The 12,744-nt window shown below is 37.2% G+C and overlaps 1 protein-coding gene and 2 long non-coding RNA genes across 3 annotated transcripts in view; all 3 read left to right on the top strand.

The window, feature by feature from the left end:
- The first annotated feature begins 1,089 nt into the window (after window positions 1–1,089).
- Window positions 1,090–4,488, top strand: LOC135787533 (uncharacterized). The gene is made up of 3 exons (XR_010547092.1): window positions 1,090–1,345; window positions 2,471–2,584; window positions 4,149–4,488. It is a non-coding gene; the product is annotated as an uncharacterized lncRNA (long non-coding RNA).
- A 3,649-nt stretch (window positions 4,489–8,137) lies between these two features.
- Window positions 8,138–11,164, top strand: LOC135786664 (uncharacterized). Its single transcript, XR_010546975.2, has 4 exons — window positions 8,138–8,590; window positions 8,722–8,790; window positions 8,887–8,998; window positions 9,793–11,164. It is a non-coding gene; the product is annotated as an uncharacterized lncRNA (long non-coding RNA).
- A 751-nt stretch (window positions 11,165–11,915) lies between these two features.
- Window positions 11,916–12,744, top strand: part of fgfr2 (fibroblast growth factor receptor 2) — a 47,344-nt gene continuing 46,515 nt past the window's right edge. The window contains exon 1 of the mRNA XM_065296154.2: window positions 11,916–12,477. The gene's annotated coding sequence lies outside the window, so the exon portion shown is untranslated. The remainder of the gene's footprint in view (window positions 12,478–12,744) is intronic.

Here is a 12,744-nt window from a genome sequence, read left to right as displayed (position 1 = left end):
ATTAAAGGGGATGTATCATGAAAATCAAACCTTTTTCATGTTTAAGTGCTATGATTGGGTCCCAAGTGCTTGTATCAACCTAGAAAATCGAAAAAAGATCAACCCAGTAACTTAGTTTTGGTAAACCATTCTCTGCAAGAATTTAAATTTGGCTCCCTTTGTGATGTCAGAAGGGGATAATTTAGTGCAGAGATCAGCTCATTTGCATTTAAAGAACACTTTTTTTGGCGATTTTAACATGGTATAATAAATGATCTATATGGTATTTTGAGCTAAAACTTCTCATATGTACTCTAGGGACACCAAAGATTTATTGGTCATCTTAAAACAGCGTTCTGAAATGTCCCCTATACGCAACCATGTACTTTACCTGTTCAAAGTTCAAGTTTAACATGATTCAAGGTGTCAAATATAAAAAATCAACTGAATAAAACCTAAAATGTTGCCAGAACTGGAAAAAGAGATCAAGATCAATAATACATGTCAATATGTTTTAGTAGCACAGTCATTATCACATAATAAACAGAGACAAATGTACATTATCACTAACTTATTAAACGGTGCTGAGGAATTCTTGATTTTGATTGGCCAGTGCCAACATTTCAAGATTTGCTATTCCCCGGAAGCTAAAACACAGCCTCGTCCGGGTACTGCGACTCAAATTGAAATGTGCTGTTTAATACTGACAAATAAATTTGATGTAAATATGCACAATGAATAACGTGTATGAGATTGTATTTATAAACCAAATGCATTGTTTGAACATCATGTTTTGGATTGAAGCCATAAGGAAATATTTTATCCTCAAGTAAGGTTTGCATTTCTTGCCCATGAGCTAATACCATATTTCAAATCAATATTTTATGCATATTTATTTACTTAAGTAGTAAGTAGCTATGTAATAAATGGGATAATGTACAGCCATCCGGTTGTTATTATTGAGTCCCAACGATTTTGGTCGTGGTACAGAAGTTATGTTATCTCTTTCATGCATGTTACTCTCAATATACTAATTCTGTGGTTGATTGTCATATATGCACATTTCAAGCAATACTTCATCTCCTTTGCTATTTTCTCTTCAGGCCAAACTTGGAAAACATCTGAGCTGCTGTTTTCTCCAGGACTGCAGGAGTTTAGTGACAAGCATGCGAGTTATTTCAAGAACTTCAGAGAGCAGCAGCCCAGACATTTGAGGAATCTGGATGCTTTATGAACACGCACACACACACACACACACACACACACACACACACACACACGCACACACACACACACAGGTCTGTCCGTTATTCACAGGGCAGGACGAGAGTTTCAGGAATTACAAGGATGGGAAATGAAATGACAAGTGAGCTAAATCACCATGTTGCCATGTGCACTACCACTTTTTGTTAGATTTTTGGGTTAGATTTTACAAGTTAAGTATAACTATATTTAAATGTGAAATTTATAATTTAAGGTTTCAGAGGTGAATGAATCTGCATGTGTTCGCAATCTCTGTTTCTCTCACTGCATATTTTCTTCATACAACCATCAAACTAATCATCCTTCCAAAGTCGACTTATATTTTTTACATTAAAGCCAGATATACTGTATGTGACCACACATTTTTTATTAGTTTTATATTCTTCTACACTCAAAAAAAATGAAATGTTGGATTTACTTAAAAATATTTTGTCAACAGGTTCCACATAATTTGTTAAGTAAACTCAACGAACAATAATTTAGTTCATTTAACAAAAGAAGATTAAGTAAACTTAACAAACAACAGTTGAGTTGATTGTACATAAAAAATTTATTAATGATGAAAAACATTTGAATAATGCCATTTTATAAGCTTCACCCCTTTTATCTAATAACTCCTTAACACTGAATCAATCAATCAATCAATAATAGTGCAGCTGCTTAATACAACTAATCATATAAGCCTCTTAATTATAACTTATCAAGTACATCACAAATATATTTGAAATGAAATGTTACATTTAAAACCATTAATTTGTTTGTTTTTGTTCTAATAATATATCAGAACAAGTTAATTCACTCATAGTTGGCCACAGGTACCTATCTTATGGTGCTACACTTCTGCAAGAGGGTGCCAGAACAACATCAATTACCCATAATACACGATGCCAGTCTGTATTGGTTTTATTAATCTGTTAATTTTACACAACACTGTTATGTTGGCTGAACAAATAATTTTTAAGTGAAGCTGACAAGAAACACCTTTTTGTTGAATAAATTCAATTAGATTAAGTTCACGTTGTTAAATGATTTTTTTAAGTAATCACAATATGAAAGGATTAAGTAAAACTGGCAAAGGCGAAAGTTCATTTTTTTGAGTGTAAGAATAAAGGTCACCTACATCTGATCTTTTAATTATAGCATATAAAAATGCATTGTAAGTAAAACAATCCCTTAGGAGTTTTGTGGAGACAATTGAACTGATGCTGATTCATTTTGTTCTATGAAGGTGTTGAACGTTGTCTTCTTAAGGATCAAGAGCTCCCAAAATGAACCACCACCACATCAATGAGAAAAATCACTGGGTGTTTGTACAGCTGTTGGCATTTATCTGAAATTGATGGTATGTGTGGATTGTTTCTTGAAGTGGAATCTATTTAATGCTTGCGTGTACAAACAAACCTGCTGCTTATGTTGCTGTTTATTTCAACAACTCATCGTTAATTCCAGATTTTTATAACTGGGTCTCAAAGTTGGTTTAGGGTTTTATGTTTTATGCATTTGCATAATGATGTCATTAAACTATATCACAATAACCAGTGACTGCAAGCATCACTATTACTAAAAACCTTTGAAGAGATCTCGCTTTGTTTAAAGGAAAACATTTTACTATGTTCTTACCTCAACTTAGACAAATTAATACATCCCTATCTTTTTTTAATGCATACACTTAATCTTTGTACAGCTCATTGTGAATGTGTTAGCATTTAGTCTAGTCCCATTTATTCCTTAGGATCCAAACAGAGATGAATTTAGAAGCCACCAAACACTTCCATGTTTTCCCTATTTAAAGACTGTTACATGAGTAGTTACACGAGTAAAGGGCGATTTATAGTCGTGCATAGGTCCTACGGCGTAGCCGCGACGGCGTAGGTTCCGCGTCGGTTTTCATTTATACTTCTGCGTCGTCGTCCGCGTCGACGTGCAAACACACCCGCGGACCGCTGGTAGGCAGTAACCACGCGTGTAACCACAGTAGCAGCAGAAGAAGTCACAGAAGAAGAAGGTAAGCAAGTTAACCCACAAACGAAGAAGAAACAGCAACTTGTTGTGTATAATTTTAAAAGACCAGCAATGATGGAAGTAAATAAACAGCGACTTTTGATGCAGTTTGAGTTAAATCACTCCTCAACTTGGCTCATCTTTGTTTTCACCATCACGAACGGAAATACCTATGACGCAGTTTTTTTTACCTGACGGGAGGGGTTCTGGTGGACCAATCACAGTGCTTGCGGTCCGCGTAGATCTGACGCGCTGTTAAAAATTTTGTGAGGTGCGCGTCAGGCTACGCAGAGCTACGCACAGGCTACGGATAGCCTATGGCGTAGCTATGGCGTAGGACCTACGCACGACTATAAATAGCCCTTTAGTATGGTGACACAAAATAAAACGTGGTGATTTTTTAAGCGGATAAAAAACAAGAACTATGTCTTTAAATAGTGAAAACATGGTGTTTGGTGGCTTTTAAATTAATCTCATTTTGGATCCTAAGGAATGAATGGGGCTAGGCTAAATGCTAATACATTCACGACACGCTGTACAAAGATTAAGTGCACGCATTGAAAAAAGATATGGTGTTTTCCTTTAACAATTTGCTACATCAACAAGGCAGCACTATACAATGATTGCAGTATTAGACCGTCGCCACAACCACTAATAGCATCACTAAAGCTGCACCACAGGAAACTTTTTCTGGTAAAGTTTTCCTCCAAATGTGCCACAAATCCTTTACTGTTTTTGCCATCAATGTGCAAAATCCTGTAAAGAGTGCTACTTGACCAAAATGATCAAATACACACAATTTTTCATTTTCAACCTACTACTTAAATGTGACAGATGAATGAAGATATACAGTATACACTTATATATCCATCCATCAATCTTACAAACCTGTTTGTTTTCTGCAGGGTCTCAGGAAGATCGGAGCCTCTATAGCATTTCAGTCTGCAGACAGGATTCATTGTGGACAGATGGCCGGTCCATCCCAAAGCATATAAAGATGATTAAACTCAGTTTGAACATTTTAAGCACTTGCATATCCACAGTGAGTTTTGCACACAAGCAAGCACCAGAAATATTTACAATTAAATTGCTCTGTTTTATGACAGATTCAGGATTATAATGTGAATGCTGATCTTTTAAAAGTAGGCCTACAGTAGATATACGCATGCACAAAGCATGTTAATACATCACACAGACATTATCTTGCAATTATGTTGTTCTCTATAATTTTAGTGCAATTTAACATTTGGCACACCTAAAATAAATTGCACTAAGCAGTGCATAATGATTTTAATGAGTATTTATACTCGGGCTCACCGCCAAAGAGATTTTACATTACACAATGTTTTTCTATAAATTCTTGCCCTCTCGGTGACGTGCATGGGGGATGAGTGTTTTTGTTCTTTCTGTGAATAGTTTTTCTTTTCATCCCCTCTCCTGGTTTAAGAAAACCTTTGCATTTTGTCGGGATTGTTTTGAAACCGATGGCTGACCAAACAATTGCTGGCGTAAATCATAACTTGCTGTCGATAAACAGGAGGGCAGCAAATAGCGGGCTGCTCACGTGAATCTCTTCGGCAGCCCAGTGGAGATAAAATAACACCGGAGCGTCGATGGTCCCACTGAAACAACTGAAGATTAGCATAACAGCAGGGATGAGCTGTAATGAGCATTAAATTTACTCTCTGCATTCCAGTAGATGAAGGTTCCCATGATCAAGTCCATTAGTGTATGTCAAGACATGTTGGTGAGGATATCAGTGTTATTAAATTTAACGTAACATCATGGGTGGGTGTCCAAATTTGCATATTAACAGTAAAAATATTTACTTTTATAAATGCAATAGACCTAGCTTGGACTTCATTCATGCAACACGAGCATGTTTAACCCTTAAAGGCTTTTCAAATAAATGTTGAAGTATCATGTGACTAAATATCTCCAAACTCAAAATAAATAAATGTTTTAGACAATAAGTCAATATATAACACATGAGGGATGTTCCTCTGGTTACATACTAAAAAACATCAATCTCTGAAGTTTCGTTGGTGAAATTCATTGATTGGTTGTGGCCTCCCTTCCGTCTTCCTCTTTGACTGTAGCTGGCTGTCCCATTGTGTTTGTAAGACAGCCATAAAGACAACATAAATCTGGCTCGGACAGGCGATGAGAACACACGTGAAAGGCCATCTTTTATTTCACACCCCTAAACCTGCGGCGCGATCCTCCACCCCCCGCCTTCCCTCTCGCTCCAATCCAAACTGTCACCTTTTATGGAAGACCATGATGGCTTCACTGTGTATGAGTGAGTGAGAGAATCACAAGTAGAAAGGAAAGAAAAGCTGCGATCGGAGGCCCCATTCACAGAGGAGCCTCTCGCTTTCTTTAACAACCTTATTAGCTGGCGCGTTCGGACTGAATGGGAACGTTTCTTTTATGAGGAAGGGGGAGAAACGGGAGGCTCGGGTAGGCTGGATGAGAGGCCACATTCCCCCTTAACCCCCCCATCCTAATCCTGCTCTCCTCCGAAACTCTTTTGGGCTTCTTTAGTGTTCCTCTCAGGGCCCTTGAAAAGGGCCTGTCCAATGGAGAAGACAGTTTGGAGGGGAGTGTGGAACATTGTTGGGGGCCCCATGTTTTTGACATTTAGGGGTCATTGATTAAGGAGCTTCCCCCCGTGAGGAGAGAGAGAGAGAGAGAGAGAGAGAGAGAGAGAGAGAGAGAGAGAGAGAGAGAGAGAGAGAGAGAGAGAGAGAGCGAGAGAGAGAGAGAGAGAGAGAGAGAGAGAGAGAGAGAGAGAGAGAGAGAGAGCGCATCATGGGGGAGAGTTTAAAAGCATCGTTGGGAACATGACGGGCTCTATATGTGTGTATGGATGATACACAGCGTATCGTACATGCTGTCCCAACAGGGACTGAAGATTAAAGGGACGGTTAAAATAATAATAATAAAAAAATAATAAGAAAAGTTGAAAAATTCAGTCAATATTTACTCACCATTATATTGTTCTAAAGCTTTTATGAATCTTACTCAGCTGTTTTTCATATGAGGAAAGCTATAAAAAGGATAAAACATCATTAAAACAGTCAACATGCAACTCGTGACACATTACAAGTAACGTGCATTACGTAATAATATAACTTTTCTGAAGTAACGAGTAAAGTAACGCATTACTTTATAAATGTACACATTAATATTTTAGTTACTTTTTTGCGAGTTACTGCATTAAACTGAATGTATTAACGTAGAATTATACACTCCATGTGTGAACAGTTCACGAAATTTTGTTATATAGATACGTAACTTTTTGATTGTTTTTTCGTAATATTATCACGAATTTTTGCGTTTTTTCGTGACCGTATAACGAATTCCTGTTATCCTGTTTTCTTACCATTGTCGCTTCGGTTTAGAGTTAGATTTACATAAAATGACATCCCTACCCAAACCCAACTCTAACCCTAACGCCAGGCGACATATCAAAAAAATAAATCAGAAAAAATATAAACCAATATATAAAGTGACATTCTAATGCAAGCACCAAATCTAACCCTAAACCGAAGCGATAATAGTTTGAAAATAGGAAAAAACAGTTGAGTAACCGATACGTGATAATCACACGAAAACAGGAATTTGTTATACAGTCACGAAAAAACGCGGAAAGTTGTGATAATATAATTGCGACGGAAATATGCAATTTCTGAATGCAGTACTTCTCAGTCATAAAAACACCTGCAAAGTAAGAAAAAGTGACGCAAAAGTAACGCAAAAGTAACGTAAGCATTGCTTTCAATGAAAAGTAACTAAGTAACATAACTAGTTACTTTTTTGTAGAGTAACTTAATGCATACTTTAAAAGTAACTTTTCCCAACACTGGTGATATATTTTAAGTTTTAAGAAGCCATATGATAAACAGAAAGGCAATATCATTGTTTTTCATTTTAACTCTTATTTTGAATGTCTTTTCTATTTTAATAAATTCCCTTTTGTGTTCCACAAAAAATAAGAGGATATGGTTTTGGAAGAACATAAATAAAGTAAATAATGACAGATTTTTTTTATTAAACATTTCTATTTGTCTTTTGTGGACGTCTTGTGAAAGAACCATTTGGGAAAATTGTATCCCACTGTTCTTCCTGTGGGTCTTTGGAGTAGAACCCATAAGAAAATAATCCCAGTGTCGCTTAAACTATTCAAAAATATAAAATAAAAATATATGGTCTGAATCTGATCATGCTTAAGATGAAACATGTATTGCAAGTGCTTTAGATTTATATTCTGGTTGGTGTCATGAAAAGGTATTTTAGATGTACAGTTTCATGCACTTGTTGTACACAGACTCATGTGCTCAAAAACTATAAATTAACTATGCATTTAAATTGAATTATAAAGTTAACAAATAAAAACAGGAGATTTTAAAGCTGATAGTAATGTTTACAGCACCTGGTCTGTAATTTTTCTTTCAGGTACCCTCATGTTTCAGTAAGATTATATTTATATTTGGAGGCTTTTGGTATTGTAATTCAGAAAAGTAACATTGTATCGGTTTGGTGTCCAGCAGAGTTTCACATCCAGGGGCCCGGGCTCCACTATGGGGCATCTGGGCAAGTGTTTTTATATCAAATACCCTATGTATCTTTAATTATGCCAAGGTTTGTATTTTTCAAAACAAGCATGCTATCATAAACATGTTTTGAAAAGAGCTTTTTTTTGGTCTCCCAGGAATTAAGGTTCAAAATTAGACATAGTTACCGCAGGGCGGCGCTGTAGTAAACGCATAACGCTGACGCGGCACGGGCTGCAACATTCGAACCCGCCGAGTGCGCGTATCAAGGGAGGAAGGAAAGCCCAGGTCTGGGTAACTTTACAGGACTGATCGGGGAAGGTTGAAGGCTCGTACAGACTACATGACTTTAAAACGTTGGTCCGAACTGTGCGGTTCACACTACATGACTTGCTCTCTGTGAAATCAGGAGTGTTCACGTTGTTGATCAGTTCACACCACACGACATAACGTGACTGACCCACAACAGGAGGTAACGCACTACACGAGTTGAGAACAACTCTATCACCCGGCGATTCTATCTTGTCCACAAACCACGTTTTGTCACGAAAAATCACGCGATAAAACAAACCGGAAATGACGCGAAACAACACGCGCACCAGTAAACCCACAGAAGAAGAATGAAGACGACGCGCAAAACTTTTGTTTGTATATATAGACTTCAGACAGAAATTCGTGCTGCAAACCGTTTGCGCGATGCAAAGCCGCAAAAGAAAAAAATGAAGAGATGTGTATGTGGAGAGGTGGATCAACACCACACGAGGACAGCAGGGATTTAAGAGTTGGAGGTGAGTACAGCTTGTTTATATAGGAAATATAGCTGCATGCTTATGTTTGGCTATGATCACATTTAAAATATCAACGTGTTGTCTACTGTGTATAAAAGCTGTGTTTCTTGATTTAATTATCGTTCAAATAGAATAGGACAGGCTTCGCAAAGCATGACTTGGAGAGCGTTTGTCTTTGACCCTGCGATTCTATGCAACAGGTTTGTGTGATTTCATTTCAAACGAATATGAACTGAATGTTGTCATTACGTTTTTTTCTGTCTGGGTATGTTTTTGAACTTTTTGGTGTCATGCAGGTGACACGTTCAAGTCCCTCAGGTTCAAGTCCAGGATGGGGGACCAGCACCATCCCACAAATAGTTTTGGATAGCTGTTCTGTACCAGGTTATAAAGGACGATTTCTTGAAGGTAGGGTTATTACAAAATATAAAGCTATCTATCTATCTATCTATCTATCTATCTATCTATATATATCTACTACTTCATTTAAAAAAAAGAACACCCATAACATTGTGGACATCAGCAGTTGACTGTCTTTGATAAAAGTATTTTAGTAAAAACTATTATTAGAAACAGGGATATAGTTCCGAAAAGCACAAGTAATATTTATTTTTATGTCTATACATACCTGTATACATTAATTTCATAATTTTATCTGAGCTTACACTAGGTGTATATTTAAGTATTTTGTGTATAAACATGAATTAGGTTAACACAGCAATAAATATAAAATTACTTCCAAACCTTATATTGTAATATTTGTTATTCTACATGTTGTTTAGTCCCTAGTTTATCTTTATACTTATTTATATGGATTAAGTAAGAAGGGGTCTCATTTATAAAGCATGCGTATGCACAAAACAGTTCTGGAAACATGCGTACGCCAGTTACCACACAAATGTTGTGATCTTTAAAAAAAAAAAAACTTAATGGGAGAATAGGCTTGCATGGTGCGATCAGAAGATAATTAATGTACGCACACTTGCAGAAAGGGAACATTGCTTTGTCTGTATTTTTTGGCGTATGCCATTTTTGGCTTTTGTGCATACATAGACTTTTAGTAAGGATCCTACACACAGTTTTATAAATGAGACCCAAGGTGTTTGTTCTACATATAACTATGCAAATAAATCCATTGTAAACCGTAGTCTTGAATATATAATAATTTAATCAGTGACATTTGGTGTGTCCTATTGTTTTAGACACCATCAACGGAAGGAGAGTGGCATAGCCGTGGACTTCGAAAGGAAGTGGCAGTTTCCACATTGCTTTGGGGTAATTGCTACCACTCCAGCTGTAGCAGACTGCTGACCAAAACATGGTTGATGGGCAATGGAAGAATCGTGGGACGGGTGCTTTTCAACCGATGAACACCACCTCACATCGCAATTGTATGGCAACAGCAAAAGTGCAACGCAATCTGATGCGGGACTACTTTGTCTCACCAGCGTGTAGTGTTTATTGGCAAGTTCAACACATTTTAAAAGGAACTGATGTAGAGTTATCCCTGCAAACAGCAGATTAAAGCCAGTTATTGTCAGTTTAGGACATTCGTTTTCTTGTGTGTTCTAAAGTCCTGTATTTGTAAAGAACACAATGTGGTTCACTTTTTCATTGTTTTAAGTATTCTGTTTATTGTTGTGTTATTATTCAATTAATTTTAATTGCATACAAATCAAAAGGTGCAGGAATGTAACAAATAAAGGCAATCTGCATGTTACATAATACTAACTTTATTTCTTGATCCACACTCATTATTCACAGAACATTAACAATGTTTCTATACTACGGCGCTAAACATCAACATATCTGATCATGCTAAAAATTTATGGGGATTGTGATGATAAGCTCTGTGCATTTTTACTCAATGTGGATTAATCTAACAGCCAATCACACACAATTATATTACGATATTTATATATCACCCAGCCCTTAAAAGGGCTCTACATAGGGATTTTTGTAATGTTTAATTATGTTAATGTGGTGCACTGCACGTGTTCTAACAATGTATATTTTGTCTGTCCACATAATATACATTCAAATGTACTACATTGTTTTCAAGTTGCACAAACAACAATGCAAGGCTATAAAGCACTATTCATATTGGAATTTGTAAAATTTCATTTTTGTAAAATATGACAATGTGTTTTATACTTTGTTGCATTAAATGTATTACTTTCGATAGACCATTTATTTCATGAAACAGCACTGGGAAATTCAATCTAAACCCTTCAACAAGTTTAATCACCTTATTGATAAATGTAATACATAGTAAAGTCAATAGTTTGTAAACAAAAACACATCGGGACCGGACCGCACATGTCATGCATGATATATGCATAGGGTAGGTTGTTCAGGTGACAACATTGATCCGCTTCTGTCAGTCTCCTGGGCGTTGTATAGCATCACCATTATGCTTCTTTTGAGATGTGATAAGAGAACTGGGTCTTCAATATTCCTCAATTCCAAAGCCATGGTTCCCAAATGAAGTTAATGTATCCCTAGTTGTTTGTGAGTCCACTTGTGCAACAGTAAAGTCTAAAATCAATAAATAAATGCAATGTTTCCAGTTAATATTTACCTCCACACTTTATTTTATTTGTCTATTCAAACTAAATATGATAATTTATTCCTTTGTTTACAAGCTCTTTCGACTGGTACAAAAGGCAGATTGTAATGTAACTGAATATCCTCTAATACACAATATATAACAATAAACAGAATTACAGTAAAAATAATTATACACTATAATGTTTTACAGACATATCCCAAAAATAGGATTACGCTAGCTTCTATAATATGCATGTATATGGAAAATGACCAATTAATTTACATTTTACCCTATAACATTTAGATAATGTAATAATAACATTTGCTCACCTGGCTGTTTTACAGCGTTTGCTCTTTCTCTCCACCGTTTCTCTTTCTCAGCGCAGTTGTGGTAAATATATGTGAAACGTCATACAGACATTTATGCCTGAGTTCAATGTTTTCTTGGTGACATGCTGCTCATCTTTCCGTGTGACGTCAACCCCTCGTCGGATTGGCTGTAGCTCGTGACATCATAGGAGGTCGAGTCGCGCGACAGCTCCAGATATCTAACAAGCTAGATATTTTTCTGGTGTCGGCGACGCGTCTGCGAGCCGTCTGCGAGCGTCTTTGATGCGTTGTTGGCTCTTTCATACCAACAGATTGGCGAACGTCGATCGCCCGCTAATCCCCCGCGATTTGCACCCGATCACACCCCGACCTGTCGGCGAGCGAACGATTTGCAAATCGGGCTTAAATCTGGCTTAAAATCATGTAGTGTGAACTAAGCAGTCTGTTCGGAGGGGAGCTCGCACACCGAGATCTGTGATTGGAGGAGAAAGGCAGGGTCCGAAAATTACAAGCCAGGAAACGTGTCGGGTTTCAGGGGGGAGTGACATTTCTTCAGGGGGTTGGAGAAAGAAAAAATCTCCGTATGCCTGACAAAGCGTCTGAGAGAAGAGAGTCAGTGTCCGCAGAGACTGCACTTCGCTGGATTTCGGTTTTCTCGAGGATGTTTGATACAATGTCGCATCTCATCTCGTGTTGGACGGACGCTACGTTTGCAAGAGCCGCTCGGTGAAAGAAAACAACTTGGTTTCGGACGCACCAAAGTTTCTGGGACGCACATTTGTTTTCCTGAAGGATTTACGCACACGTACGCACGGATACTATCAGTTGCCCGCTGTTGGCATGCGATCTTATCTTTGGTGCACTGTGATTTTTGCCCCGTTGGATTTGCAAATTGGGAATATTTTTGGTTGCATGGGGGACAAGTCGCATTCCTCTGTGCATTCGGCCCATGCATGAGTCCCTGTGTGTTTGTGGATCCTGAGCCTCGCGTATTCTGCCCCATTTCTGTAAGTTTTTTCCCCCTTTATTGTATGATATTTTTCTTTTTCTTTAATAGAAATGTAACATTTCTGTATTTAATGCACATATACGGCTTATATGTCGTTGTACATTATACCATTTCAAATTTAAAAATAGGCATTTTTATAAATGCAAATTTTTGCTCATTAGGCTTTAATGCATTGTGGACTCCACAGAAACTGTCACAGCCAATATTTTATTTCACTGTGATCAACAACCTAGAACTTTGTGGTTGTTTATTTAGCAGAACATTC

Source organism: Paramisgurnus dabryanus, chromosome 20 (assembly GCF_030506205.2).
Source record: "Paramisgurnus dabryanus chromosome 20, PD_genome_1.1, whole genome shotgun sequence".
Lineage (NCBI taxonomy): Eukaryota > Metazoa > Chordata > Actinopteri > Cypriniformes > Cobitidae > Paramisgurnus > Paramisgurnus dabryanus.
The sequence above is the reverse complement of the archived record's forward strand: the minus strand, read 5'-3'. Positions and strand labels throughout refer to the sequence as shown.